General features: G+C 44.0%; 1 pseudogene; it reads left to right on the top strand.

The window, feature by feature from the left end:
• The window catches only part of LOC112069510 (tetraspanin-17-like), a 44,037-nt pseudogene that overhangs the window by 10,195 nt on the left and 23,913 nt on the right, over positions 1 to 9,929 (top strand).

The following is a 9,929-nucleotide window of genomic DNA, read 5'->3' as shown; positions in this document are numbered from 1 at the left end:
CTCCCTGTATTATAACCATGTTATTACCTGGTATCCCTGTATACAGCCATGTTATTACCTGGTACTCCCTGTATATAGCCATGTTATTACCTGGTACTCCCTGTATATAACCATGTTATTACCTGGTACTCCCTGTATATAGCCATGTTATTACCTGGTACTCCCTGTATATAACCATGTTTTTACCTGGTACTCCCTGTATATAGCCTGTTATTACCTGGTACTCCCTGTATATAACCATGCTATTACCTGGTACTCCCTGTATACAGCCATGTTTTTACCTGGTACTCCCTGTATATAACCATGTTTTTACCTGGTACTCCCTGTATATAGCCATGTTATTTACCTGGTACTCCCTGTATATAACCATGTTATTACCTGGTCCCTGTATATAGCCATGTTATTACCTGGTACTTCCTGTATATAGCCATGTTTTACCTGGTACCCCTGTATACAGCCATGTTTTTACCTGGTACTCCCTGTATATAACCATGTTTTTACCTGGTACTCCCTGTATATAGCCATGTTATTACCTGGTACTCCCTGTATATAACCATGTTATTACCTGGTACTCCTGTATATAGCCATGTTATTACCTGGTACTTCCTGTATATAGCCATGTTATTACCTGTACTCCCTGTATATAACCATGTTTACCTGGTACTCCCTGTATATAGCCATGTTATTACCTGGTACCCTGCAACATGACAACCAAATGCTTGATATGTCTTTTAAAATAATTCCTCGTTCAGTGAGGATCAAACGGCTGAGGTGGGTGAGATGACCAACCGAGATGTTTATCTATTTGTAAATATTCCGTGTTCAGGGGACATCTTGACAGCATTGGAGGTACGTCTCCCGGGTGGCGCAGTGGTCTAGGGCACTGCATCGCAGTGCTAGCTGCGCCACCAGAGTCTCTGGGTTCGCGCCCAGGCTCTGTCGCAGCCGGCCGCAACCGGGAGATCCGTGGGGCGACGCACAATTGGCATAGCGTCGTCCGGGTTAGGGAGGGTTTGGCCGGTAGGGAGGGTTTGGCCGGTAGGGATATCCTTGTCTCAGCATGTAAAAAATGTAATAAAATGTATGCACTCTACTGTAAGTCGCTCTGGATAAGAGCGTCTGCTAAATGACTAAAATGTAAATGTAAAAAATGTACTTATCTATTAGGCTATTTTTATATTATTTTTATATTTATTAAATATATTTTTATTTCACCTTTATTTAACCACGTAGGCCAGTTTAGAACAAGTTCTCATTTACAACTGTGACCTGGCCAAGATAAAGCATCTATTCTAAGAATATAATTGTTTTTACTCTGTCAGAATTACATGGCCAGTACTGAATAGAGGAGAATCCTGGCCAATTGTGAGCGCTTCAGAGATTGTTTTACAACCGGTGTATGCAGCATTGGTTTCATCAACTGAACACCTGAGTGAACTGCTTCTCAGGCAATTGAACTGTACTCTACTGAACTCTACTCTACTGTATTGAACTCTACTGAACTCTACTCTACTGTATTGAACTCTACTGAACTCTACTCTACTGTACTATATTGAACTGTACTGAACTATACTCTACTGTACTGAACTCTACTGAACTCTACTCTACTGTACTATATTGAACTCTACTCTACTGTATTGAACTCTACTGAACTCTACTCTACTGTACTCTACTGAACTCTACTCTACTGTATTGAACTGTACTGAACTATACCACTGTAATTGAACTAGTACTGTCCTCTACTGTTATTGAACTGTACTGAACTCTACTCGTACTGTATTGAACTGTACTGAACTCTACTCTCTTTATTGAACTCTACTCTACTGTATTGAACTGTACTGAACTATACTCTACTGTATTGAACTGTCTGTACTCTCTGATTGAACTGTACTGAACTCTACTCTACTGTATTGAACTCTACTCTATCGTACTGTATTGAACTGTACTGAACTATACTGAACTGTCCTGAACTCTACTCTACTCTACTATACTGTACTGTATTGAACTGTACTGTACTCTACTGTACTGAACTGTACTGAACTATACTTACTGTACTGTACTTGACTGTACTGTACTCTACTGTATTGACTGTACTGTACTCTACTGTATTGAACTGTACTGTACTCTACTGTATTGAACTTGTACTGAACTCTACTCTACTGTATTGAACTGTACTGAATCTACTCTACTGTATTGAACTCTACTCTACTGTACTGTATTGAATGTACTGAACTATACTCTACTGTACTGTATGACCTGTACTGTACTCTACTGTATTGAACTGTACTTGTACTCTACTGTATTGAACACTGTACTGAACTCTCACTCTACTTGTATTGAACTTAACTGAAACTCTCACTCTACTGTATTGAACTGCTACTGTCTTGTATTGACTGTACTGAACTCTATACTCTACTGTACTGTATTGACGTCTGTACTGACACTTCTGTATGAACTGTACTGAACTATACTCTACTTGACTATACTGTTCTTTGAATAAACCTATTTTTCTCCCCCTGATTTTCTTTGGGGTCTGTGTTACTGAAGACACCCCTTCAAATTAGTGTATTTGTCTATTTCAGCCACACCCGTTGCTGACAAGTGTATAAAATCGAGCACACAGCCATGCKATCTCCATAGACAAACATTGGCTGTAGAATGGCCTTACTAAATAGCTCAGTAACTTTCAACATTGCATCATCATAGGATGCCACCTTTCCAACAAGTCAGTTCATAACATTTCTGCCCTGTTAGACCTGCCCCGGTCAACTGTAAGTACTGTTATTGTGAAGTGCAAACATTTAGGAGCAACAACGGCTCAGCCGCGAAGTGGTAGGCCACATAACCTAACATAACAGGACCGCTGAAGCTTGTAGCGCGTAAAAATAGTCTGTCCTCAGTTGCAACACTCACTACAGAGTTCCAAACTGCGTCTGGAAGCAACGTCAGCACAATAACTGTTTGTCTGGAGCTTCATGAAATGGGTTTCCATGGCTGAGCAGCCACATACAAGCCTAAGATCACCATGCGCAATGCCAAGTGTCGGCTAGAGTGGTGTAAAACTCGCCGCAATTGGACTATGGAGTGATGAATCACGCCTCACCATCTGACAATCCGACGGACGAATTTGAGTTTGGCAGATTCCAGGAGAACGTTACCTGCCGAACATACAATGACATTCTAGACGACTTTGTGGCAACTGTTTGTGCAAGGCCCTTTCCTGTTTCAGCATAATAATGCCTCCGTGCACAAAGCGAGGTCCATACAGAAATGTTTTTGTGGAAGAACTTGACTGGCCTGCACAGAGCCCTGACCTCAACCCCATCGAACACCTTTGGGATGAATTGGAAAGCCGACTGCGAAGGCCGGCCTAATCGCCAAACATCAGTGCCTGACCTCACTAATGCTCTTGTGGCTGAATGGAAGCAAGTCCCCACAGCAATGTTCCAACATCTAGTGGAAAGCCTTCCCAGATGAGTGGAGGCTGTTATAGCAGCAAAGTGGGGACCAACAAAACATGATTTTGGAATGAGATGTTTGACGAGCAGGTGTCCACATACTTTTTGCTAATGTAGTGTATGTGTGTACAGTCAGTTTACTATGATGGAATACGCCTAGTGTTTGTATGTCATCTGACCTTCTGTTTTGTGTGTTTTATTCCACAGCTACTGGGAGCAGCCTTCCTGGGCATAGGACTGTGGGCATGGGCCGAAGAAGTGAGACACATTTATTATTCAAATATTTCATTACATTTTTTTCTGGTATTCGGATAGTCCGAATTCTAAACAAATAACTATAAAAAATAGCGAACATGCTGCTTTTTCTCTGGTTGTTTGCTAACAGCAAAAGAGAAGTCTGATTTTCACCATGATCGAACTGATCATGGCTTTTCTGGTGAATATTTTGCCTTTGATCTGTGTCAGGTATTGTTGAAAACTCTTTTAGTGAGCACCTGTAAATGCTATTTGCATTGGGAATGATGCTAATGTCAGGGTAGCCTGGAGGGATAAATAACAATACTATTCAGGGTAGCCTGGAGGATAAATAACATACTGATGTCAGGGTAGCTGAGGGATAAAACATACTGATCAGGGAGCCTGGAGGATTAATACATACTGATTCAGGTAGCCTGGAGGGAATACATACTGATCAGGTAGCCTGGAGGATAAAACATACTGATGTCAGGTAGCCTGGAGATAAATACATACTGATGCAGGGTAGCCTGGAGGATAAAAATACATACCGATGTTCAGGTAACTGAGGATTAATACATACTGATGTCAGGGTAGCCTGGGGATAAATACATACTGATGTCAGGAGCCTGGAAGGATAAATACATACTGATTCAGGGTACCTGAGACCTCTCTGAGCTCAGCACTGTGACTTTACCCAGACCCCTCAATAATAAAAGAACCTTGTTAGCTAACAGCTACGGCTGGCTAAACAGAAAAAGTCAAATTTTGCATTTACATTACAATACATTACTTTTAAAATATGGGGATTGTCATGTTGTGCACCGGACCCTCACACAACAACCAATACCACCACCCACTGCCACAATGAGAAACCATATGCTTACATTAGACATTTATTTGAGAAGGCAGCTATCACCATCAGACATTATTTACATGGGGAGAACAAGTATTTGTTACACGTCGATTTTGAAGGTTTTCCTACTTACAAACATGTAGAGGTCTTGTCATTTTATCATAGGTACACTTCAACTGTGAGAGACGGAATCTAAAACAAAAAAATCCAGAAAATCACATTGTATGATTTTTAAGTAATTAATTGCATTTTATTGCATGACATAAGTATTTATACATCAGAAAAGCAGAACTTAATATTTGTTACAGAAACCTTTGTTTGCAATTACAAAGATCATACGTTTCCTGTAGTTATTGACCAGGTTTGCACACACTGCAGCAGGGATTTTGGCCCACTCCTCCATACATACCTTTCTCAGATCCTTCAGGTTTCGGGGCTGTCGGTGGGCAATACGACGTTCAGCTCCCTCCAAAGATTTTCTATTGGGTTCAGGTCTGAGACTGGCTAGGCCACTCCAGGACCTTGAGATGCTTCTTACGGAGCCACTCCTTAGTTGCCCTGCTGTGTGTTTCGGGTCGTTGTCATGCTGGAAGATCCAGCCACGACCCATCTTCAATGCTCTTACTGGGGAAGGAGGTTTTGGCCAAGATCTCGCGATACATGGCCCCATCCATCCTCCCCTCAATACGGTGCAGTCGTCCTGTCCCCTTTGCAGAAAAGCATCCCCAAAGATTATGTTTCCACCTCCATGCTTCACGTTGGGAGGGTGTTCTTGGGGTTGTACTCAACCTTTCTTCCTCCAAACACGGCGATTGGAGTTTAGACCAAAAAGCTCTATTTTGTCTCATCAGACCACATGACCTTCTCCCATTCCTCCTCTGGATCATCCAGATGGTCATTGGCAAACTTCAGACGGCTGGACATGCGCTGGCTTGAGCAGGGGACCGAGCTGGTGCGCTGCAGGATTCAATCCATGACAGCAGTGTGTTTACTAATGGTTTTCTTTGAACTGTGTCCCAGCTCTCTTCAGGTCATGACCAGTCCTGCCGTGTAGTTCTGGCTGATCCCTCACCTCCTTATGATCATTGAGCCCCACGAGGTAGATCTTGCATGGAGCCCCAGACCGAGGGTGATTGACCGTCATCTTGAACATCTTCCATTTTCTAATAATTGCGCAACAGTTGTTGCCTTCTCACCAAGCTGCTTGCCTATTGTCCTGTAGCCACTCCAGCCTTGTGCAGGTCTACAATTTTATCCCTGATGTCCTTACACAGCTCTCTGGTCTTGCCTTTGGAGAGATTGAGTCTGTTTGATTGAGTGTGTACAGGTGTTCTTTATACAGGTAACAAGTTCAAAACAGTGCAGTTAATACAGGTAATGAGTGGAGAACAGGAGGTTCTAAAAGAAAAATAACAGGTCTGTGAGAGCCGAATTCTTACTGTTGGTAGGTGATCAAATACTTATGTCACGCAATAAAATGCAATTAATTACTTAAAATCATACAATGTGTATTTTCTGGATTTTTGTTTTAGATTCCGTCTCTCACAGTTAAGTGTACCTATATAAAAATTACAGACCTCTACTGCTTTGTAAGTAGGAAAACCTCAAAATCGCATGTATCAATACTTGTTCTCCCCACTGTATGTCTTTGTATCTAGACGCGGTATGTTGACCGCAGTAAACTACAGATATAATGAAATTTGGTAATAACGTTGTGATTCCGCTTTCTTGTCCCTCTCTGTCTCTAACCTCGCTCTCTCTTTCTCTTTCTGTCTGTCTCACCTCTACCTTCATCTCTCCTCTCTCAATCTTCCCTCTCTCCGCCATCTCCCCACCCCCCCTCTCTTCTCCCTCTCCTACCTCACCCCCCTCTCTCTTCCCTTCGCTACACCCCCCTCTCTCCGCCATCTCCCCACCCCCCCTCTCGTCTCCCTCTCTTCTCCCTCCGCTACACCACCCCCTCTCTCTCCTTCCCTCTCGCTACAACCCACCCCCCTCTCTCTTCTCCCTCTCGCTACACCCCCCCTCTCTCTTCTCCCCCTCCTCAGCACCCCTCTCTCTACACCCCCCTCTCTCTCCCACCCCCCCTCTCTCTCACCCCCCTCTCTCTTCTCCCTCTCTCTACACCCCCCCGCTCTCTACCCCCCTCTCTCTACACCCCCCTCTCTTCTCCCTTCTCTCTACACCCCCTCCTCTACACCCCCTCTCCTACACCCCCCCTCTCTCTTCTCCCCTCTCTCTCACCCCCCCTCTCTCTTCTCCCTCTCTCTACACCCCCCTCTCTCTACACCCCCTCTTCTACACCCCCCTCTCTACACCCCCCTCTCGCACCCCCCCCTCTCTCTTCTCCCTCTCTCTACACCCCCCTCTCTCTACACCCCCTCTCTCTACACCCCCCCCCCCCCTCTCTTCTTCCTCTCTCTACACCCCCTCTCTCTTCTTTTGATTTTATTATTCACCTTTATTTAACCAGTAGGCCAGTTGAGAACAAGTTCTCATTTGTAACTGCGACCTGCCAAGATAAAGCAAAGCAGTTTGACACTATACAACAACACAGAGTTACACATGGTAGTAAAACAAACATACATCAATAATACAGTAGAAAAATAGTCTATATAATTGAGCAAATTGATGTAGATAAGGAGGTGAAGCAAAAATATGGCCAGTGAGCAAAGTAATAGAATTATAGCAAGTAAAAACACTAGAATGGTAGATTTGCAGTGGAAGAATGTGCAAAGTAAAATAGAAATAATGGGTGCAAAGGAGCTAAATAAATACAGTAGTAGAGTAGTTGTTTGGCTAAATTAAAATTATAGATGGGCTATGTACAGGAGCAGTATCGTGAGCTGCTCTGACAGCTGGTGCTTAAAGCTAGTGAGGAGATAAATGTTTCCAGCTTCAGAGATGGTTTGCAGTCGTCCAGTCATTGGCAGCAGAGAACTGGAAGGAAAGACACCAAAGGTAGGAATTGGCTTGGGCGAGGCTGGACCAGTGAGATATACCTGCTGGACGCGCGTGCTACGAGTGGGTCTGCTATGTGACCAGTGAGCTGAGATAAGCAGGCTTACCAGAGCAGAGACTTGTAGATAACCTGTAGCCAGTGGTTGGCGACGATATGAAGCGAGGGCAACCAACATAGCGTACAGGCTGCGCCATGTGGTAGTATATGGGCTTGGTGACAACTGATGGCACTGTATCGACTGCATCCAGTTTGTTGATTAGAGGCTTGAAGCTGATTTTATAGATGACATCACCGAAGTCGAGGATCGTAGATGGTCAGTTTACGAGGTATGTTTGCAGCATGAGTGAAAAGATGCTTTGTTGCGATATAGGAAGCCGATTCTAGATTAATTTGGATTGGAAGTTTATGTGAGTCTGGAAGGAAGTTTACAGTCTAACTAGACACCTAGGTATTTGTAGTGTCCACGTATTCTAAGTCAGAACCGTCCAGAGTAGTGATGCTACGGCAGCAGAGTGGGCATTGATCGGTTGAATAGCATGCATTAGTTTTACTTGCGTTTAAGAGCATGTGGGGCCACGAAGGAGATTGTATGGCATTGAAGCCTCTCTGTGAGGTTAGTTAACACCAGTTCCAAAGAGCGCCAGAAGTATACAGAATGGTGTCGTTGCTTAGAGGTATCAAGAGAATCCAGCAGCAAGAGCAACATCATACATTAACAGAGAAGCGAGTCGGCCCGAGATTGAACCCTGTGCACCCCCATAAGAACTCCCCAAGTCCGACAAACAGGCCCTCCGATTGACACACTGAACTCTATCACAGAGTAGTTGGTAAACCGCGAGGCAATCATTGAAAAACCAAGGCTGTCGAGTCTGCCAATAAGAATGATTGATTGACAAGTGGAATGCCTTGCCAGATCGATGAATACGACTGCGCTGTAATGTCTCTTATCGATGCGCGTTATATGTCGTTTAGACCTTGAGCGTGGCTGAGTGCCACCCATGACCAGCTCTGAAACCAGATTGCATAGCGGAAAATGCGGTGGAGATTCGAAATGGTCATAATCTGTTGTTAACTTGGCTTCGAAGACCTTAGAAAGACAGGTAGGATAGATAGAGTTCCATAGCATTTGGTCTAGATTGTTCCCCCTTTGAAGAGGGGGATGACTCGGCAGCTTTCCAATCTTGAGATCTCAGACGATACAAAGAAAGGTGAACAGGCTAGTAATAGGTTGCCAACAATTCGGCAGATATTTAAGAAAAAGAGGTCCAGATTTCTAGCCCGCTGATTGTAGTGGTCCAGAATTTTGCAGCTCTTTCAGAACATCAGAAAATCTGGACTTGGGTGAATTGGAAAATGGGGAGCTTTGCGGTTGTTTGGAGGGCCGGCAGTTGACCGTAGGGTACCAGTGGTAAGCATGCTGCCGTAGAGAAATGCTTATTGAATTCTAAATTATAGTGATTTATCGTGGTACAGTGTTCCTAGCCTCAGTGCAGTGGCATCTGGAGGGAGGTGCTCTTATTCTCCATGACTTACAGGGTCCCAGAACTTTTTATTAAGTACTACAGGATGCAAATTTTGAAAAAGCTAGCCTACCTTTCCTAACTGCCTTGTATATTTGTTCCTAACTTCCCTGAAAATTGCATATCACGGGGCTATTCGATGCTAATGCAGAACGCCACAGGAGTTTTTTGCTGGTCAAGGGCAGACAGGTCTGAGTGAACCAAGGACTATATCTATTCCTAGTCTACATTTTTTGAATGGGCTTGCTTATTTAAGATGGTGAGGAAGCACTTTAAAAATAGCCAGCATCATCTACTGAACGAATGAGGCAATATCCTTCCAGGATACCCCGGCCAGGTCGATTAGAAAGGCCTGCTCGCAGAAGTGTTTTAGGGAGCGTTGACAGTGATGAGGGTGGTCGTTTGGTCGCAACCCATTACGCGATGCAGCAATGAGGCAGTGATCGCGAGATCTTGATTGAAAAACAGCAGAGTTATTTGAGGCGAGTTAGTTAGGATACATCTATGAGGGGGCCCATGTTTACGGATTTGAGTTGTACCTGGTAGGTTAATTGATAATTTGTGGTGAGATTGAGGATTCAAGCCTTAGATTGTAGGATGCCGGGGTGTTAAGCATTCCCAGTTTAGGCACCTAGTAGCACCGAGCTCAGAAATACATGGGGCAATCAATTCACATATGGTGGTCCAGGGCACAGCTGGGGCAGAGGGTGGTCTATAGCAAGCGGGCAACAGTTGAGAGACTTGTTCTGGAAAGGGGAATTTTTAGAAGTAGAAGCCTCGAAGTTTGGACTAACTTGGATAGTGAAGATAGAACTCTGCAGGCTATCTTTGCAGTAGATTTGCAGCACTGCACCCTGGCAGTTCTATCTGGCGGAAATGTATATTTCGGATGAATTCAA

The sequence above is a fragment of the Salvelinus sp. IW2-2015 genome, unplaced genomic scaffold (genome assembly GCF_002910315.2).
Source record: "Salvelinus sp. IW2-2015 unplaced genomic scaffold, ASM291031v2 Un_scaffold1036, whole genome shotgun sequence".
Taxonomy (NCBI): Eukaryota; Metazoa; Chordata; class Actinopteri; order Salmoniformes; family Salmonidae; genus Salvelinus; species Salvelinus sp. IW2-2015.
This window is presented reverse-complemented; position numbering and strand designations above follow the sequence as displayed.